The sequence below is a fragment of the Eublepharis macularius genome, chromosome 3 (genome assembly GCF_028583425.1).
Source record: "Eublepharis macularius isolate TG4126 chromosome 3, MPM_Emac_v1.0, whole genome shotgun sequence".
In the NCBI taxonomy this organism is placed as follows: domain Eukaryota; kingdom Metazoa; phylum Chordata; class Lepidosauria; order Squamata; family Eublepharidae; genus Eublepharis; species Eublepharis macularius.
In genome coordinates this window covers 169,335,284-169,353,611 of record NC_072792.1, presented here as the reverse complement: position 1 = coordinate 169,353,611, position 18,328 = coordinate 169,335,284, and positions in this window count along the sequence as shown.

Here is an 18,328-nt window from a genome sequence, read left to right as displayed (position 1 = left end):
CCGCTGTAACTCAATATCACTTTGCCAGCGTCGTAACTATTTCTTTCTCAGGCTTTCACAGGTGTTTATCTGTTGGACTGTAACAGCTTCCAGTATTTATGACCTTGCGCTCCTTCCCAGACTGTGCTACGTCTTGCTTCCTAGTAACTCAACATGATATCACAAATATGTGGAACATTCTCACACCAAGAGAGCGCCAAAGCCTTGTTTATTGTTGGAAGGGGGGAAAGGAGCAAACTCGAATGTTAAAGTCCCTGCCACCATTCAGCAGGGCAGCGGGTTGGGGTGGGGGGAGTTGTTGCTCCAATAGCACAACATCATTGCTTCAGTGTGATGTTCTAGGATATCTCCCAAAACTCTCGATTGGCCCATGGTCACCAAGTGAGCTTTGTGACACTGCAACGGTTTGAAGGCCAGTCTCCCAGGTCCTTGTTGGATACTCTCACCACTGCGCACGCTCACAGTCAAAGTATTCCTGCATATGAAGAGGAAATTCTTCGTCTTGGACCAGCAGCAGTTGCTACTTAGCTGGAACAATCATTGGTAGAGGCGTAGCGTGACTGTCAAAATAAGCCTGGCCTCACCTGTTAAAACAACTGCTGAAGCCAAGACTATGTATTGCGTTTGGGCAGGAACCGATTCAATTTGCCGTTCTCCCCATTTTATCAGTGGAAGCGTCTGAAGAGGAAAGAGTCTTTGGGGAGCTCTCTAGCCTTTGCTAGAACAGTTCTGGTAGGGGTTGGCAAGGCACAAGAAACTGGGACTTGAAAGTAACTTTAGGAGCTTTAGATGAGCCTGGCAGCCCAGCAAAGGGTTTTTGTAATATATATGGAATGGCTGCAGCAGATTCTTCAATATTTTAGCCTCAGGGCAGCATTCGGAAGATAGAAGCTTGCTAATACCTTCTGTGGGTTCGTACAGACTTCTCATATCAGTTGCCTTAGAGACAAACATTCTTTTTAAAAAATCTTGCTCAGTGATCTCATCTGAGTAAGATACATTTTGTTCATTGGCCAAAGTCCAAAAGCAGACGTCTAAACTGCGGATAAGCTTCAGACTTCTATGGGCGCTGAGAATGCATCTCAAATAGTGGGCTGTGTAGTTTAGTCTTCCCAGCAGAACACTGGTTCTGAGCAATTGATCCACAAACACCTAAGAAGTACACAACGTCGTCACTGAATGCTCCACCTAGACACAAATAACAAACTGAGCATTCCCGATAGTTAACTTTAATAGAGGCTTATACTACACTGGCCTGGATACCTTAGGCAAGTCAGATCTCAGGAGCTAAGCAGGGTTGGCCTTGAATTGGATGGTAGACCACCAAAGGAGACCAGGGTTGCTATGCAGAGAGGCAGGCAATGGCAAACCACCTCTGTTATTCTCCTGTATCAAAAACCCCATAAGTCAGCTACAACTTGACTTAGGGGGTTTTCAATACAGCACTTTCCTCCACCATAAAATACACAGATCTCAGGCAAGTGATCTTCAATCATCATCAATAAGACTATGCTTGGGATCATGGCACTTGCATGGATAAAAGCCATATGGGGTGGGACCTGTAGTAAGGAGGGAAACTGAGTGAGAATGGGTTAAAAAAAGTTGGCAGGATCCATGCCTACCTTTTCAAAGGAGGAGATGGTAAAGAGAGCCAGTTTGGTGCAGTGAGAGCCGTGCAGTGAGAGCCAGTTTGGTGCAGTGGTTAAGAGCAGCGGGACTCTAATCTGGAGAGCCAGGTTTGATTCCCCACTCCTCCACTTGAAACCAGCTGGGTGACTTTGGGTCAGTCACAACTCTCTCAGAGCTCTCTCAGCCCCACCCACCTCACAGGGGGATTGTTGTGAGGATAATAACAAACTTTGTAAACTGCTCTGAATGGTCATTAAGTTGTCTTGAAGGGCAGTATATAAATTGAATGTTGTTGGTGTTAAACATGCACAATTGTGCATGAATAGTACCACATCTTTCATTACCACTGAGGTGATGATCCTTGTGATAACAAAGCACTGCTTTCTCAGAAATAAATTCTATGGATATTTTGTTGGATTTATGCCATTGTGAGCCATGAAGTCCTGTGGATCCCACGGTATCCCCTTGCTTTAAGCTCCTAAAGTGGAAGCAACATAGCCAAGCCAATCAGACAGAAGAATGCATTAGAAGTGACCAGAGCAAGGGGAAGGATTGTGGTGGCTTAGTAGCAAAGCAACTGTTTTGTATGTAGAATGTCCCAGGTTCAGTCCCCCGCATCTCCAGTTAAAAGCGTCAAATAACGTGAAAGGCCTTTTCAGGAGGATCTTGACAGCTACTGCCAATTGAGGTAAACAATACTGACCTAAGGATCTGACTCAGCAGAAGGCACACCCTGTGTAGTTTATAAAAAGGGGTCGAGATTAGAGGGGAAGCAGAACCCAAGAAGGAATCAACAGCACCTGTGATAGTCTGCCTGGAAGGGCTGTACATATGCATTTGCAGGACTCTTGGAATCAGAGAGCTTTGAGAGGCGGCCTATTCCAAGGCTTTGACTTGGGTAGCCTGAGCTGGAAAGAAGAGGGTCTTTTTTTCACTCCAAGCAGAGAAAGTTCCAGTGTGAAGGAGTTGAAAGATGGAATCCTCCTGGAGAGCAGTTTCAACACCAGCAGGGGAACTGGGAAAGATGGCAAGGAGGCTTGGGAAGTAGGTGCAGACTCCCAAAAGGGGCAAAGAAAGGGGACAGATCTTCTAAGGAGAGGAGATTTTCCCTACCTAGTCAAACAGGGAGGTAGCTCTGGACAGTGGCGAGATCCCTGGTTGGGTGTGGTTGTAAGCTGCTTGTGGAGACCTTCAGATTCAGTTAATGACTGAAGGAAAGCACTGGTGTGTGAAGAGAGGGAGCTGGGGATACTAGAAAGTGGGTACTAGCTTTGCTAACCCTAGAAGAGAATACTGAAAGTATACTAGAGTGCTTGAGGGAAAACAAGAGAACCAAAACCTCAAAACATAAATCTTAAGTAAAAGTGAAGAGCCTAAGAACAGAAGTCTTTCATGTTCTGAATTTTACCTCAGAAAAGTTCAACCCCTGACTTCACCTGACCTTTCCCCTCTAATGTAAATAAACTGCATAGTTATTTTTATAATTTTAAAAACACCTCTGGTGCCATTTCTGTTGCTTGAGGATGAGGGAGGGGATGTCATAGTGCCACAGCCAATTACCCACAATTCCTCTCAGATTGCAGGCCGCTGTAACCCTGACATTCCTAGGTGGCCAATAGGCCTGAAGAAAAATGCAGTGTCCCTCCCTGTAATAGAGCTCTCTGAAGTTTAAGAGCGTTCTTGGAAGACTCTTTGCCCCTGAGACACTTGCACTGGGGAAATGGAAAGTACTGCTTAATGTGCAGAAATGGGCAGCAGAAGCTTTTCATGGCATGGAGGTAAATAATAGCACCTGGTAAATAACATCCCATCAAGCCATTGTTAAAGGGACAGGGCCTTTTAAAAAAATTTCTCCAGGCAGTTGCCAACCCTAGACGCTTCCAGTTTTTATGAAGGAACTGAGATGTGTCAGTGCACCGTACTTGCCTGAGCAGAAGCACGCGTTAATTGGGAATGGAATCCGAGAGCCACTTTCCTAACCTCTGTTTCTTCATGACCATGACATTTATAAGCCACAGAGGCTACGCTATCAGTCTTAAATATCTTTCCCCTTTGGGAACTTTTGTTTTTCTTTTTACAAAAGCAACTTCAAGCCACTTTCTTGCTGATAAAGAAAGCACTTACCTGTTAGGTGAGTGTGTCAGATTACTGGAGATGATTCCCAGTCGAGAGTTGTGTTCCCTGAGGCCAGGAGAAGCAGTAGGAGGGGGGAAGCTAGGCCCCAACAGAAATATTTATAGGGCTTGGAGATTACATTTTTTGCATTTCTGTGTGGTGTTTTTATGCCACTGACACCCATGCTTTTATGTCCTCTAGATACAGCAAACAAACAGAGGGCGAAACTTCAGGATCAACCTAACAAGTATCAAGATCCAAGAGCAAGCCGACAGTAGGGGACTCACTCCACCCTTCTGAGCCTGATTTGAGCTACAGCTTCCAAATGCACAGCCTGTATGAAGCGGGCTACTTTGTGCTTGCTTCAGCTCTTTCCTGAAAAGTCAAGCGTAGCTCCAATATTACTTCCTTGTGGAAGTTCCCATTATGAATATCACTTGATTGCTCAGCCAGCCCTTCCATCTTAATGTCTGGAGGGCCTTCATCAAAAAGCATTGTGGAGATGATTGCAAGGTCATCTGGAAGTTGTGTCTCTGGTGTCTGATCAGGGATGGCTCACCCAAACATCCAAGTCACCCTGACACTGCAGGGCGCCAGATGAACATGAACGTGTAAAGCAGTCCTAATTTTTACTCGACACAAAACATTGCAATACCCAATCATCTCTGGGAGCTAATTCCAAACAGGCTTTCACAAATGCAAGTCTCATTTTATTCAAAGGGTGTTACTCCCTAGAAAGCGCTGTAAGGATTGTGGTTGTTATCGTGGTTCAAAAGTTAGCAGATTTCACCCACCAAATGCCTACTACACTTGGTGTAGTGGTTAAGAGCAGCAGGACTCTAATCTGGAGAACCGGGTTTGATTCCCCACTTCTCCGCTTGAAGCCAGCTGGGTGACCTTGGGTCAGTCTCAGCTCTCTCAGAGCTCTCTCAGTCCCACCCACCTCACCGGGTGATTGTTATGAGGATAATAACAACACACTTTGTAAACCACTCTGAGTGGTTATTATGTTGTCCTGAAGGGCAGTATAAATCAAATGTTGTTATTAGATGAAAACACTTACCCCTGCTACCAAGTGGCCATTTTTGCTTGAGTTTGACTCCCTTCACTGCCTGCCCTTTCCTTGACCTCCATGAGAAGAACTGCAAGCATGAATACATGAAGCTACCTTATATGAGATAAGGCCCTTGGTCCATCACTATCAGTATTGTCTACTAGAGCTGGGCACGGACAGCAATATGAACAAAAAAAGCCATGAACAACCCAATCTGCTGTTCGCGAACAAGCTGTTCATGAGGCCCCATTCTAAACGAAAAGGTGGTTGTTGCAAGCGTTGTTCGTTGCTGTTCGTTGCTGTTCGTCAAGCCAGCCAGACAGTCTGGTACCTGTAATCAATTCCCTTGGCGACTTAAGCAGGGATTGTCTGAACTCTGTCTGAACTCCTGCTGTTGCCCTGAAAACCCCAATCTAAGCCCAATTTAGCTTGATAGGCAAGTCTTCCTTTCAAGTGTGGAGCTCCAAATTTGTTACAAGGAAGCAGAGAGCAGGAGGGAGGGGGGCTCCCAGCTCTGGCTTAGTTTGCAGACAGAGGAGAGGGAAAGAGTTGCTGTTGGCATTTTGATAGAGAAAGTGCATTGGAGCTTGAATTTTCTTTGATTGTGGTAGGATAGAGATCTACCCCTTCAAGTTCCAGGGCTGCTGCCAGGCTCTGGGCCAAGCTATTATTTATCATTGGTACCTTTCCTGGTGCCTGCTCAGGTCAAGTTTCTGAGAGTGGTGCAGTAGGGATCTTGACTTGGATGATGGCTGGAGGAGAGCCTGCTGGCCCCCATGAACAGCCAACCACGAACATGTTCCTGAACAGGACCATGTTCGTGGTTGTTCATGAGTCCCCGTTCATGGATGGCAACGAACAACTAACATCATGTTTGGGGTTTTTTTTCTGTTCGTGCCAATCTCTATTGTCTACTCAGACTGGCAGCAGCTCTCCAAGGTCTTAGGCTAGGGTTGCCAGCCCAAAAAAGAACCCAAAATACTTTTCATAGTTTAGGGCCATTTTTGCATGTCCTTATAGGCATGGCCCACCCACTCTAGCAGCTTTTCCCTGGATTTACACACATCTCAGATTGCAAAATGTTTGCAGGCTGTTTTTCTACTGGGGTTTTTTTTTGGGGTGTTCTTTCTGGGACTGCACTTTCTCTGGTATTTTCTTTTGTCACGGATTAACAGAGCACTGCTTCTGCATTCTTGGGCATGTGAATTGTTAAAGCACTCTGAGGAATCCTCCAATCACCACCCAGCTTCTACCCCGAAGCTCTCAGCATGCAATCGCGCATATGCAGAGAAAAAAATATCGAAAGAGAGGCTGGCAACAATGATTAAAGAGCCAGACTTCCCCTCCCAACCTGCTTTTTCTACAAACTGCGGAGGCTACCATGCAACCTCAAAGTGCAAGGTAGCGCTTTGGGGGAGTGTATGTGGAGGCTGTTTTCGGAGAGACTCGGCAAAACACACAATAAGCAGGGGAAGGGCAGGAATGACTGGCTGTGTGGAAACAATCCCTGCAATATTTTATCAGAGTCGCAATTTACAGATTTATTACAAATTTCATTTCAGGCAAAAACATTTAGAGGCATCCCTAGGTCTGCTTTTTTCACCACTATACTGGTGCAGCCACCAAATCGACTGCCAACATTCCTTCCACTTCTCAGCAGGGTAGCAAAACAGCCCAGTAGTAAGTCACTAAGTTTACATTTCTTTTGACTCCTTTTCCTTTCCTGTGGACTATTTAATTACATTTGCTCCATATTTTTTGAGCCAGACACTGACACTTCAAAAATATTAGGCGTATAAATTAGTATGATTTTTCTCCTGAACTTGTCTTAACCTATCTTTAACTGACATATAACTCCTCCTAATGTATATGTGCCAAGCTGTCTCATCTCGCAACTTGTCACTTCGGCTTGTTACAAGTGGCACAACAAGATGTTTTACAACCTGGAGGTGTTTCTTCTTGCAAATTAATCCACATTAAAAAAAATAATAAAAAAGAGGGGATAAGCAACTTCTTTTTTAGGGCAAAGTCGTTTACAAAAAAAGTTACCTGCTTCTGCTTGTTCCTTCTCAGGAAGCACTCCACATAGATTGCAAGTAATTGCCTAGAACAATAGAGAGCATGGCTTGTCAGACTCGGACATAATTTTTCGTCCCTTTCTATCCCATTATGTCCTAAAATCCTTTCAAGAGTATCTGTCGAGGGGCCAATTAGGTGTACACCCAGATAGGAAGACTGTCACGACTCAGTCAGCTGCACCCCCCAGCTCACCACTTTTTGAGAAGTATTTAAAGTTCATCCAAGTTGAGAAATACTGTTTGCAATGCAGCATAGAAGCTCTAAACTCAAAATGAATGCAATTTGCAGTTCTTTAGCCCCTTCTAAAACCTCACCAGCTAAGATCGGCAACTCTCGGTTGAGAGATTCCTGGACATTTGGGGATGGAGCCTGGGGAGGGCAGGGTTTGGGGAGGGGAGTGAGCTCAGTAGGGTATAATGCCATAGAGCCTACCCTCCAAAGCAGCCATTTTCTCCAGGGGAATTGATCTCTGTAGAATGGAAATTGTTTGTAATTCCTGTGTATCTCCAGGTCTCACATGGAGGATGGCAACCTCATCACCAGCTGAAAAGTGCAATCCTAAGCTATGTTGTACCCTTCTAGGTCCATTGAGCTTAGAAAGGTGTAGCTCAGCTTCATTCTGCAAGATAGAATAGAGATGCTATCAAATTCTGCAAGATTTCTCATTTGATTTTGGACAGGAACATAGCTAGAGTGGCCAGTCCTTGGCTGGCACCCCAGGGAGCTTTAAAGGTCTGGCTAGGCATTGTGCAGCATCACAATGTTGTGCCACAACATCCAGTCATATAATGGAAGTGATGTCACATGTTAGTTTGATGCTCTAGCAAGCTCTCAAGTGTCTATGGTTTAACCATAGAGACTTAGTGGATTGCTGAAGAGTCCCAATGACACGGAACATCACTTCTGCTTATGTGACCAGAAGTGGCATCATGGCATCACTGCACATGTTTCTGCCACTGCTGCACCACCCAGCAGCAGGAAGCCGGAGGCTGGGACAGGAAGGCTCCTCCTGAACCAGGAAATTGCTCAGGAGCTGAGCACGAAGTCCTCAGTTCAGTCACCCACATCTCCAGTTAAAAGGCTCAGGTAGTGGATGATATGGAAGGCCTCAACCTAAGACTGCAGAGAACTCCTGACAGTCATAATAGACGCTACAAGAATACAGAACAGACACTACACTACATTACCTGCCAACATCTTCTCCACACTGTGACACTGAGAGATCTCTGTCTTTTGGTGCTGCACCTCTGAAGATGCCAGCCACAGCTGCTGGCGAAATGTCAGGAACTGCAATGCCAAGACCATGGCGATACAGCCCGGAAAACCCACAACAACCATCAGACACTACAAAGCTCGGTAAACCAATGGTCTGACTCAGTACAAGGCAGCGTCACAAAACCACCTTTTCAATTTTGCTTCTCCTGTATCTAATCGTTTTTTTGCACCGTGCTCTGTTGTTTCATGCCAAATTCAACCCATAAAAATTTAAGCATATTTCCATGTTATATGAGTTCCAATACAACAACCTTATGCAAGTATCACACGTTTTTATGTAGGCATTTATTTTAAAACTTGTGTATCCCACTGAGAGCAGCTAACAACATCAGTTTAGAACACTTCACAGGGCAGCGATGTGATAAAAGACAGTGCCAACTCAAATCTCCTCTCTGACAGTGACGCATGTCACAGTTTTATACAGATCCTGAGATTATTATTAACTCCTGACAAGAAAACAAGCTCATAAAATGATGCCTTTGCAGGACAGAATTAACACTGTGCCCAGACCTATTGTGCTTGGACACAATTGAACTAATACAGTTACAGACAAGAAGGAAATATGAAGCTCACAGTCATCACAGCATAGCCCACAGGAGTGTAGAGTTGAGGTTTCAAGCCTTGCCAGAACAAAATCTGGGTTTGGAGTGAAGTCTTCAGTTGGAGCAGTGCCCTGGGGTGCTGTTACCAAGAAGTTCTGTCCATCCCAGTATAGGCCACTAATTTGTTTTCATGTCAGGGCGCTCTAGTAGGGTTGTCAGGTGCCTGCTGGAACAGTCTGTTTCTATTGGTGTCCTTACCGGTAATTGCCCTCTTTTGTCATTAGGTGCCTGATGGTGGCAGGTAAACACCCAGCATTTTGATCTTTTTCCTACTGATTGGTAGTGATTAGCAGGAGGAGGCAAGCCAACCAGCAATCACCCATCTCTAGCAGCCAGTGCGGGAAAACAAGGGCACATGCCACTGCACCCCTCAGTAATGATGCCACTTCTGCATAGGATTGTCAGGTTACCTTAGCCTTCTGGGGAGAGGGGGACCTGGCACTCACCTCTTTTCTTTCCTTGCATGCTCCCAGTGCAGCATGATGACATCACTTCCGGGACTGACATCACATTGCACTGGGAACACACGCAGGAGTCCTGTTCCCCTGCCTTTTCTCCCTGCTAGCCAGGCGAGTGGGGGGGGCGGGGGCAGAGGGTGAGAGTGCGGAATCCCTTGACCACACTGGGGATCTGGCAGTCATAGAATCATAGAGTAGGAAGGGGCCATACTGACCATCTAGTCCAACCCCCTGCCCAGTGCAGGATCAGCCTAAAGCATCGCTGAGCCCGCTGATGCGGGGAGGGCGGAATATAAATGTAATAAATTAAATTAAATTAATTTAAAAATTAAATTAAATTAATCTCTGACAAATATTCGTCCAGCCTCTTCTTGAAAATTGCTAGTGAAGGGGAGCTTACCATTTCCCTAGGCAGCTGATTCCACTTTTGAACTACTCTGACCGTGAAAAAGTTTTTCCTAATATCCAGCTGGTACCTTTCTGCATGTAATTTAAGCACATTGCTTCGGGTCCTACCCTCTGCTGCAAACTGGAACAGCTCCTTGCCCTCCTCCAAATGACAGCCTTTCAAATATTTAAAGAGAGCAATCATGTCCCCCCTTAACCTCCTCCAAACTAAACATTCCCAAGGCCCTCAGCCTTTCCTCGTAGGGCTCAGTGTCCAGACCCATGATCATCCTCGTCGCTCTCCTCTGCACCCTCTCAATTTTGTCCACATCCTTTTTGAAGTGAGGCCTCCAGAACTGCACCCAATACTCCAGGTGTGGCCTGACCAAGGCAGTATAGAAAGGGGCTATGACCTCCTGCAATTTCGACGCTATGGCCCCTTTGATACAACCCAAGATTGAATTAGCCTTTTTTGCCACCGCATCACACTGACTGCTCATATTCAGTTTACAGTCCACTCTTACCCCAAGATCCCTTTCACATATACTACTGCCCAGAAGTGTATCCCCCATCCAGTATTTGTGCTTCCCATTTTTGTAGCCCAGATGTAATACTGTGCACTTGTCTTTGTTGAATTGCATCCTATTCACAGCTGCCCACTTCTCCAGAGTATTCAGGTCTTGTTAAATTTTAATTCTATCTTCTTGGGTGTTTGCTACTCCTCCCAATTTGGTATCATCAGCAAATTTAACGAGCAGCCCTTCCACTCCTTCATCCAGATCATTGATAAAAATATTGAAAAGCACCGGGCCCAAAACCAAGCCCTGCAGCACCCCACTGGACACCTCCCCCCAATCTGATGAAACGCCGTTGACCAGCACTCTTTGGGTGTGGTCCTCTAACCAGTTCCCTATCCACCGAACTGTCCTATAGTCCACAGTCTTCCAGTTTGCCCATCAGAATGTCATGGGGGACCTTATCAAAAGCTTTACTGAAATCCAGATAAATCACGTCAACAGAGTTCCCCCGATCCAGTAAGCTGGTCACTCAATCAAAGAAGGAAACCAGGTTGGTCTTGCAAGATCTGTTTGGGACAAAACCATGCTGACTTCCCTGGATCACTGAGCGGTCCTTCAGATGCTTACAGATTGATCCCTTTAAAATCTGTTCTGATATCTACCCAGCAACAGAAGTCAGACTGACCGGCCTGTAGTTTCCCAGAAAGATTTGTCCCTTTCAAGAATTGGCAGCCCTACTTCTGAGTCACTTCTGTATCTGAAAAAGGGCTTTGACACCTAAGCAAACAGGATATTGAGTTGTTCACCTGGCTAAATATTTCCTCTTTAGGAAGGCTTTTGGATTGTGAAAGGATTGCTTAGACTGGCTTAGTATATCTCTGATTTGCAGTCTGCTGGATTTTGTGTTGTTGTTTGCTTGCTCATTTATTAAGGATTTTTTCCTGAGCTTTCCATGCTCAAAGTGGCTCATATTATAACAGCATCAATCCAACAATTAAATCATTAAAATCACATAAAGAGACAAATAAATATGTAATAAGATCAGCACACACAGTTCTAGTAAAGCACCCATCAAAGAACACCCCACTCTCCCACTTTAAAGATTAAAATCTTGTTCTAAAAGGTTTTGCAACCTCTAAGAAAACTTGCCAAGGACATTCTTCATGTCTCCAAAAAATGGTTCCACGGAGGCTGAATCCACACGTCTTAATCTTCCTGCCACTTTTCCGCTACCTCAGCGCTATTTTCAGTGTTGTTCACATTGCTTCAACTCAATTCCGCTATTCTTACGTTTTTCTTGCGCTGTGGTTCTGACGCCTCCATACCACTTGGAAACAGTTCTTTTCCGCTATTTTCACTGTGGACGTGAATGCTTAGAAGCGGTTCTCAAGAGACCACCCTCACTAACCACCCCCACTTCCGAGTGGCTGGCCAAAAATGGAAAAAAGGTACCCTCTGCAAAGGAATACTTCTAGGCACCGCTAAGTCTGAAGATGGCCCACTTCCCCCACTTCTCTTCGCATTTTTTTTCCTTAAAAGGCTTAGATTGTGCAACCGCGATCTCTCGTTCTATTAAAAAAAATCCAGAAACTGGTTTGCGAGTGCTGCCCACAAAAGCCAAACCGCACGGGGAGAACGGTGACCACAGTTGAAGAGGTCACCATGTACAGAATTTTTTTCTTTGTTTGTTTTGAATGCTTAGAAAAGCGATATAGCGCAAAAGTGATGAGGCATCATAGATGTTCATTTGAGTGGGAATCCAACAGTCAGGAACACAAACTGGAGCATGTGCCCGCCATTTAGAAAACGTTGTCTATAACCAGTATCCCAGCTACATCTGTGAAATGTTGCATGCTACAGGGGATCTTGGACTGTTCAAAGCTGCCCCCGTACCCTCTGTCTGCTAAGTATTCTCTATTAAAAAATGGGCCATAGACGCGCAACTGCAATCTCTGTTTTTGTTAGAGATCCAAGATGCTCCTGTGCCATCAGCACCCACTGGAAACCCAAACCATAAATTGATGCTTGGAGCCATCTTCAGCTTAGGAAGATCCTGGAGACTGGTGAAGCTGAGCCTTGATGGGTGGTTTGTGGAGTCACACAGAATCCAATTTCCAAAAAGGCGGTTTTCAGCAGAGTTCCTGATCTCAGTAAAATAAGTCGAGCATTGAGAGACAGAGACCTCCAGGCACCGCCAAGGGGACAGCCATCCTGGCAACTGAGGTTGCCGCATTCATTGTGTATAGAAAAGCGATATCACGCAAAAGTGATGAGCCTATCCCATAGAACACTGGGCGGACCTGGTGACATTTCAAAGTAGCGTGAATTCAATATAGTGTAAATCTGATTAATACTAAAAAAAAATACAGTGAGAGCGGGTCAAGCCCCGCCCCATATCTCGATATTTCCGAAAGACATGTGAATGGCGGACAGCGCAACACATGTGCAATTTGGGCAGGAATGTGAATGGCAGATGGAAGATTGTGGGATAGAAACCAATGCAATCGTTGCATTAGTAAAATGGAAAGTGAATGTGGATTGAGCCAAAGAGGGTGCAGCTAGTATAAAAAGTCTTATCACTGCTGGTTTAAGACATCGTCAACAATGATTGTTGCTGAGAGTTCAGTAGGCGGCATTGTCGACGGGGTCTTCCCACTGCTCATCTGGAGAGATTTTATGTTTGTTGCATCATGGGCTGTTTCCACACGGCTTAACTTGTTCTGGAAAACAGCGAAATCTTGCACAAAATCGCGCGAGAAGACACAATAACAGCGTCTTCTCGTGCGATTTCGCGCGAGATTTCGCTGTTTTCCGGAACAAGGTAAGCCGTGTGGAAAAGGCCATGGTCTTTATTTTCTAGTATATAATCCACTGAGGTAAAAAAATTATAAACAAACATTCCCAATCTCATGCCAATACGCAATATAATTATTAGGTTGTTGGACTATAACCAGAGAAGTCTGGTTTCAAATCACCACATGGCCAGGAACCTGACAGGGTGCTCTTGGGCCGGTTAGTTTCCCTGACAGGCTAATCTACCTCACAGGATTGTTGTAAAACGGGGATGAAAGAACAAGGTATGCTGTCCTGATTTCCTTGAAGGAAGGAAAGGGATAAAAAAATGTGACAGGCAGTCATCTGGATGAATAACTACTGTTTCTTATGAATTCCAAGCAATTTCATAGCAGTGCACAGCTCTCCCCCATGAGATCCGAGCAGAGAAAATGCCATCGGTGTAGGAGTGGAATGAATGCACTAAAACTGGTGAGGCGCTTAGACATTACAGTACTTTGAGCAACGTAGGTCCCTAAGATGGATAGAGGGCCCAAGGTTATGGACAGCTGTAGAAAACGCTGCTCCTGTCGTATTTCTCTCCACAGTCTCCGTCACTTGGTGTGCTATCAGGATTGAGTTCATTATTCTGAAGTGCTTTGGGACACCTTGAAAATGAAAGGCGCGAGATAAAACCATCTTTTATTCTGCCGAGACGTTGTAAAACAAACTTTCTTCTCAGAGAACAATCCCTGCTGGCCTTTTTTCTGTCTGTTGAGTAAATTCAGTGGCTAATGTATCTTGTGTGCATTGACAGAACCAACACTGCAGCTATTGTTTTCGCCTCTTCTAGCATGAGGTAGAGAGAGGGTTTTTTTTCTCCTTTTGTATCAAGGCAATCGCAAAGAGCTGGACATGAATAAAAAAAATCACTTATCAAAAGCCTATTCCTCTTCTTTCTGCATCTACAGGATTAAAACAACATTAGTACAGGTAGAAAGAAAGTTCACTAATTCACTGGAAAGCAGGGGGGAAGAGTTTAAGGAACTGGATATGTCTTTTAAAATGCCAGAGCTCAGAAGCAGTAAAGCTGTGGTTTTATTCTGCACTGTATATATTTTTAAAACACTCCAAGTAGCCTAACTGGCATATAAAAAATAATCACTGTGACATGTGAACAGGGCTAGTGAAAGAACGTACATCCTGCCAGTACATGTGTACCTATGTTTGTAAGAAAGAGTCAGTGTGTGTTCATTTCATAAATGAAACCGGGGACCAGTGCCTGGTAAAGCAGGGCATTTGTATTACATGTTCAGCTGTATATACATTGAACTTAACATGGGAATTATTTGACACATGTACAAAGAACAAGCAAGTATGTCCTGTACGTGGCTTGTATATATGTTCACCGCAACCTGTGAACAGGGTGCATGACGTTTCTGAACATGTGATTGAAACTTCACATTTATCCAGGTATTGGTCCCCAGTTTCAGTTGTAAAGTGAACATACATTGACCTTTTACAAACGAGGATGAACACATACTTGTAGAATAAGCATTCACTGCAACATGTGAATAGGACGAGAAGAATCTCTTATGATTGCTTTTGTTTTTTCGAGTTAGTGACTTGTCTCAGCATGTGATTTGCCGCTTGAATTATTTTTAAAGATCTTAATTTTTAATGATTGTCTACAAAGTGAACCACTGTATCTCAAGTGGCTCGACACCCATAACCTTTTAATTTTGTTTTCAGCTCAAAAAAATCTAAGTGAAAAAAAATGTCCTTCAAAATCAGGGAGCCATGAATACTCTAGTCCATTGTTTGTTTGTTTGTTTGTTTGTTTGTTTGTTTGTTTGTTTGTTTGTTTGTTTGTTTGTTTGTTTGTTTGTTTGTTTGTTTGTTTGTTTTTGTTCCTTCGTTCCGTCGTTCCTTCGTTCCTTCGTTCGTTCATGCATGCGTGCATGCGTTTGATTTTTAACCAGCCCTCCCCACGAACAGGCTCAGGACAGGGTACAATAAAATGCTGTACACATTAAAACTATTAAATACATTGAAAAATCCAGAAACCACAATACATATGTGGACAACATCTCAGATGGCGGCCCCCTCCAGTTTCCCCAATCATAATGTAAACAGAGGAGGGGAGGGGGGGCACTGTTAATAACACCCCAGTGACTTCTCTTGTAGGGGGGCAGATGATTTTATAGCCCCTTGGTGGGAGATCGGTAGGGAGACTCCTAAAACAATCAAAGACTGGCCTCAACCGTATACCTGGTGGAACATCTCTGTCTTTATTGTCTGCAATATACTAATGCCTTACAGGGATGATTTGTCATGTAACTGAAGGACAGGCCCTCCCCCCTACAAAAAAAAACATTCTTGAATCTGATTTTTCATCTAATCCTTCATTCTTGGCCAGTTTTATCACAAAGTGTTAGAATGGTCTTATATGACCATATAGGGATATCTTCTTCACAGGAGTAATAGGTGAACTATGACTAGGGAGACATGGATCCAAATCCCTCCTTGTCTATGAAATTCACTAGGTGACTTTGGGCCAATCACTCAGCCAAACATTACCTGACAGGATTTGGGAGGAGGGGAATATTAAAGGCCATGGCACTTCCCTGAACAGCTTTGAGGACAGCTAGTATTAAAAAGACCAGATAAACAATTGGCATTGCCCCTGAAGTATTTCCAACAGCAATTTCTTGTTAGACACAAAAAATGACCTGCCTCTGGTATGTTTTTCTTCAGCCATACAGACTAATGACTCATTCTGTGATTGTCCCATCCTTCAATTAAGATCAAGATGTCCACATAAAGAATCATTCTTTCTAATAGTAAACCAGCTTGCCTCATGTGGACAATCAAAGCTGCAAAGCAGTCCACCCATAGATAAAAGTCTCTACACAATCTTGGGAGCCCCTAGGTAGACAGGAAAATAAAACTTTGAAAATTAACCAAGGAAAAAAACATTCTCCCACTATCCCCTTGAATATGCTTCAGGAGGTACACAATATGGGAGTAGCTGAGTGTCTGTTAAAGAGGAGGGCATTAGCCCCTGAGAAACTGAAGAATCACAACGGTGAGGGATTTTCCACCTTCCTGTACGACCCCACAGTCTGTAGAGCAGGGGCACACAAATTTTTGAGCCTGTGGGCACATTTGAAATTTTGAGAGGAGGTGGTGAGTGCACCCCAAAATGGCTTCCACGGGAGGCGGAGCTCAATTTTCACACCTCGTGGGAAAAGGTAAAGCCTGAAGGGTAAATAGAACCACACACTAACTAAGGGAAACCCAGGTGCTTAACAAACCTGAGACCTGATCTCCAGTGGAAAACACTTTCATTTGAATGTCAGCAGCTTAATAACGGGCCCTGCCTTACAATGGCCCCACCCACCTTCTGAAAAGTTTGGTAGGCACCAAGGGAAGTGCTACCAGATACCATAGCACCCAAGGGCACTACTGTAGAGCATACACTGGAGTTCATACAGTGAGAGTGTGACACGAAAGTAAAGTGTGTGTGACAAACACAAGAAAAATTATCTACGGGGCTCTATGAAAACCCAAAAAGTTACAAATTTTAGTATATAGTGTTATCTGATGGTTTTCATGTGCATTTAGGATATTGGGTATATTTTACCATCATAAGTTATGCCGTAATCATGGAATGGCATTTTTACTAGTTCTATAAATGGTATTTCTAAACATACTCAGCTTTTCTAATGCTTTTTTCCCCCTTTTCAGTAAGTCTGCATTTTTTTTTTAGTTTGCAGAATCCTTTTAGCTTTGTTAGGAACAATATTGGTCTGTCTTATTGGTTTAAAATTATACCCACTTTCAAAAGAAGTTTCAGCACTCACTGAGATACTTATTGCCATACTCATGGAGAAAAACATTAATGCATCTATCTACCACATTTTTTAGCCCACTCGTCGTCTAAGGAGCTTGGGGGGGGGGTGTCTCCATTCCTTCATTTTATGCTCACAATAATCTTGTGTTAGGCTGTGTATTAAGCTGTAAGAAAGTAATTGGCCCAAATTCAACCAATGAGTTTCATGGCAGTGCTGGGATTCGAACCAGGATCTCCACAGTCGACTCTCTTACTGCTACATCAATATGCTATGCTGCTATATGAATATATAATAAATGGGCAAGTGGTTTTTTCTTGTTATTTTTCTTCTTTTCGTTAACTTGAGCTTAAGTAACTGTCAGATAATTTCTTGACTTTTTAATCAAACCATTGTCTTGTTTCCTGCCAAAAATCTCCCTGACAGTGAAGGCAACCTTCTCTGCCCTCCCTCACTGCAGCTCAAAATACTCCCAAAATTTTGTTCTTGAGGTGTGGAGGACCCTCAAGAACAGCATGGGAGAAGTCAGAGGAATTGAATTAACCCATCATAGCCATAGAAAGAATTGCTCAGCTATCGTGGCATTCTTGTGATGTGCATAACATGTTTGGACCTTCTTTCTGTCTGAGGCATAGTAATGGGAATTTTGAAAGAGGTGGAGTCCCTAGATATTTGGGGCTTCAAAAAATACTCAGCAACCCTATGGCGCCTGGGCCCAAGCGGTTTGATCTCTCCAGTTGCTAAAACTCTTCAGGAAAAAAAAAACTTTCCCAAAACCATTAGATGCTTATCATATTCTGAAATCTAAGCCCATTGAACATGGTCACTGACTTGATTATGAATTCAGGGTTGAAAACCTCAGTGATTAATCATCAGTGGATAATTATGTCTAAAGTCCTCTCGTTAGAGCTCATTTAATCTGTACTAAATCTCTGTGAGTTTTTTTTGCTATGAATTTCTCAACCAGATCATGTTCCTCAGCCCTTGGCTGGACTTTCCCATTCATTCATCATGAGACTGCAAAGCACTCAAAACTTTTGTCAACTCTCGTTTTCCACACTTTCTGCTATGCCCACATAGACAATGTGCTGTAGCCATTCCCTTTGTTTCTTCCTTCTATAGAAAGGTTGATTTCTTTTTAGCATGGTTGCAGAGCATTCTGATTTGAAGTTACTCTGATCAAATCCCTTTGCAATCAGTGGACTTAAACTGGAATAACTCTGCATATGATTGCTCTTGTAGTATTTAAAATACTTACAATGAGCATGATCCATTGTAAGTCCCATTGATTTCATTGAGAAAGCATATTGAAATGATGGAACTTGAAAATGTTTCCCTTTGGCCAGATCACTCGCTCACTCATAGTCCAACTTTCTCACTGCAATTCAAGGCAGATTATACAGAGTAAATCAATATAATCAACAGGATGGGACATCCAATAAACAATGTGATAGGATATATATTGTAGAAATCTGTAATCAACCAGAAATCTGAAACCAGAACTGATGCAAAATGTAAGTATTGACATGACATTTTAAATGATGCCAAAAATTACACAGTAGATCCCTATTTACAGCAACAGGCA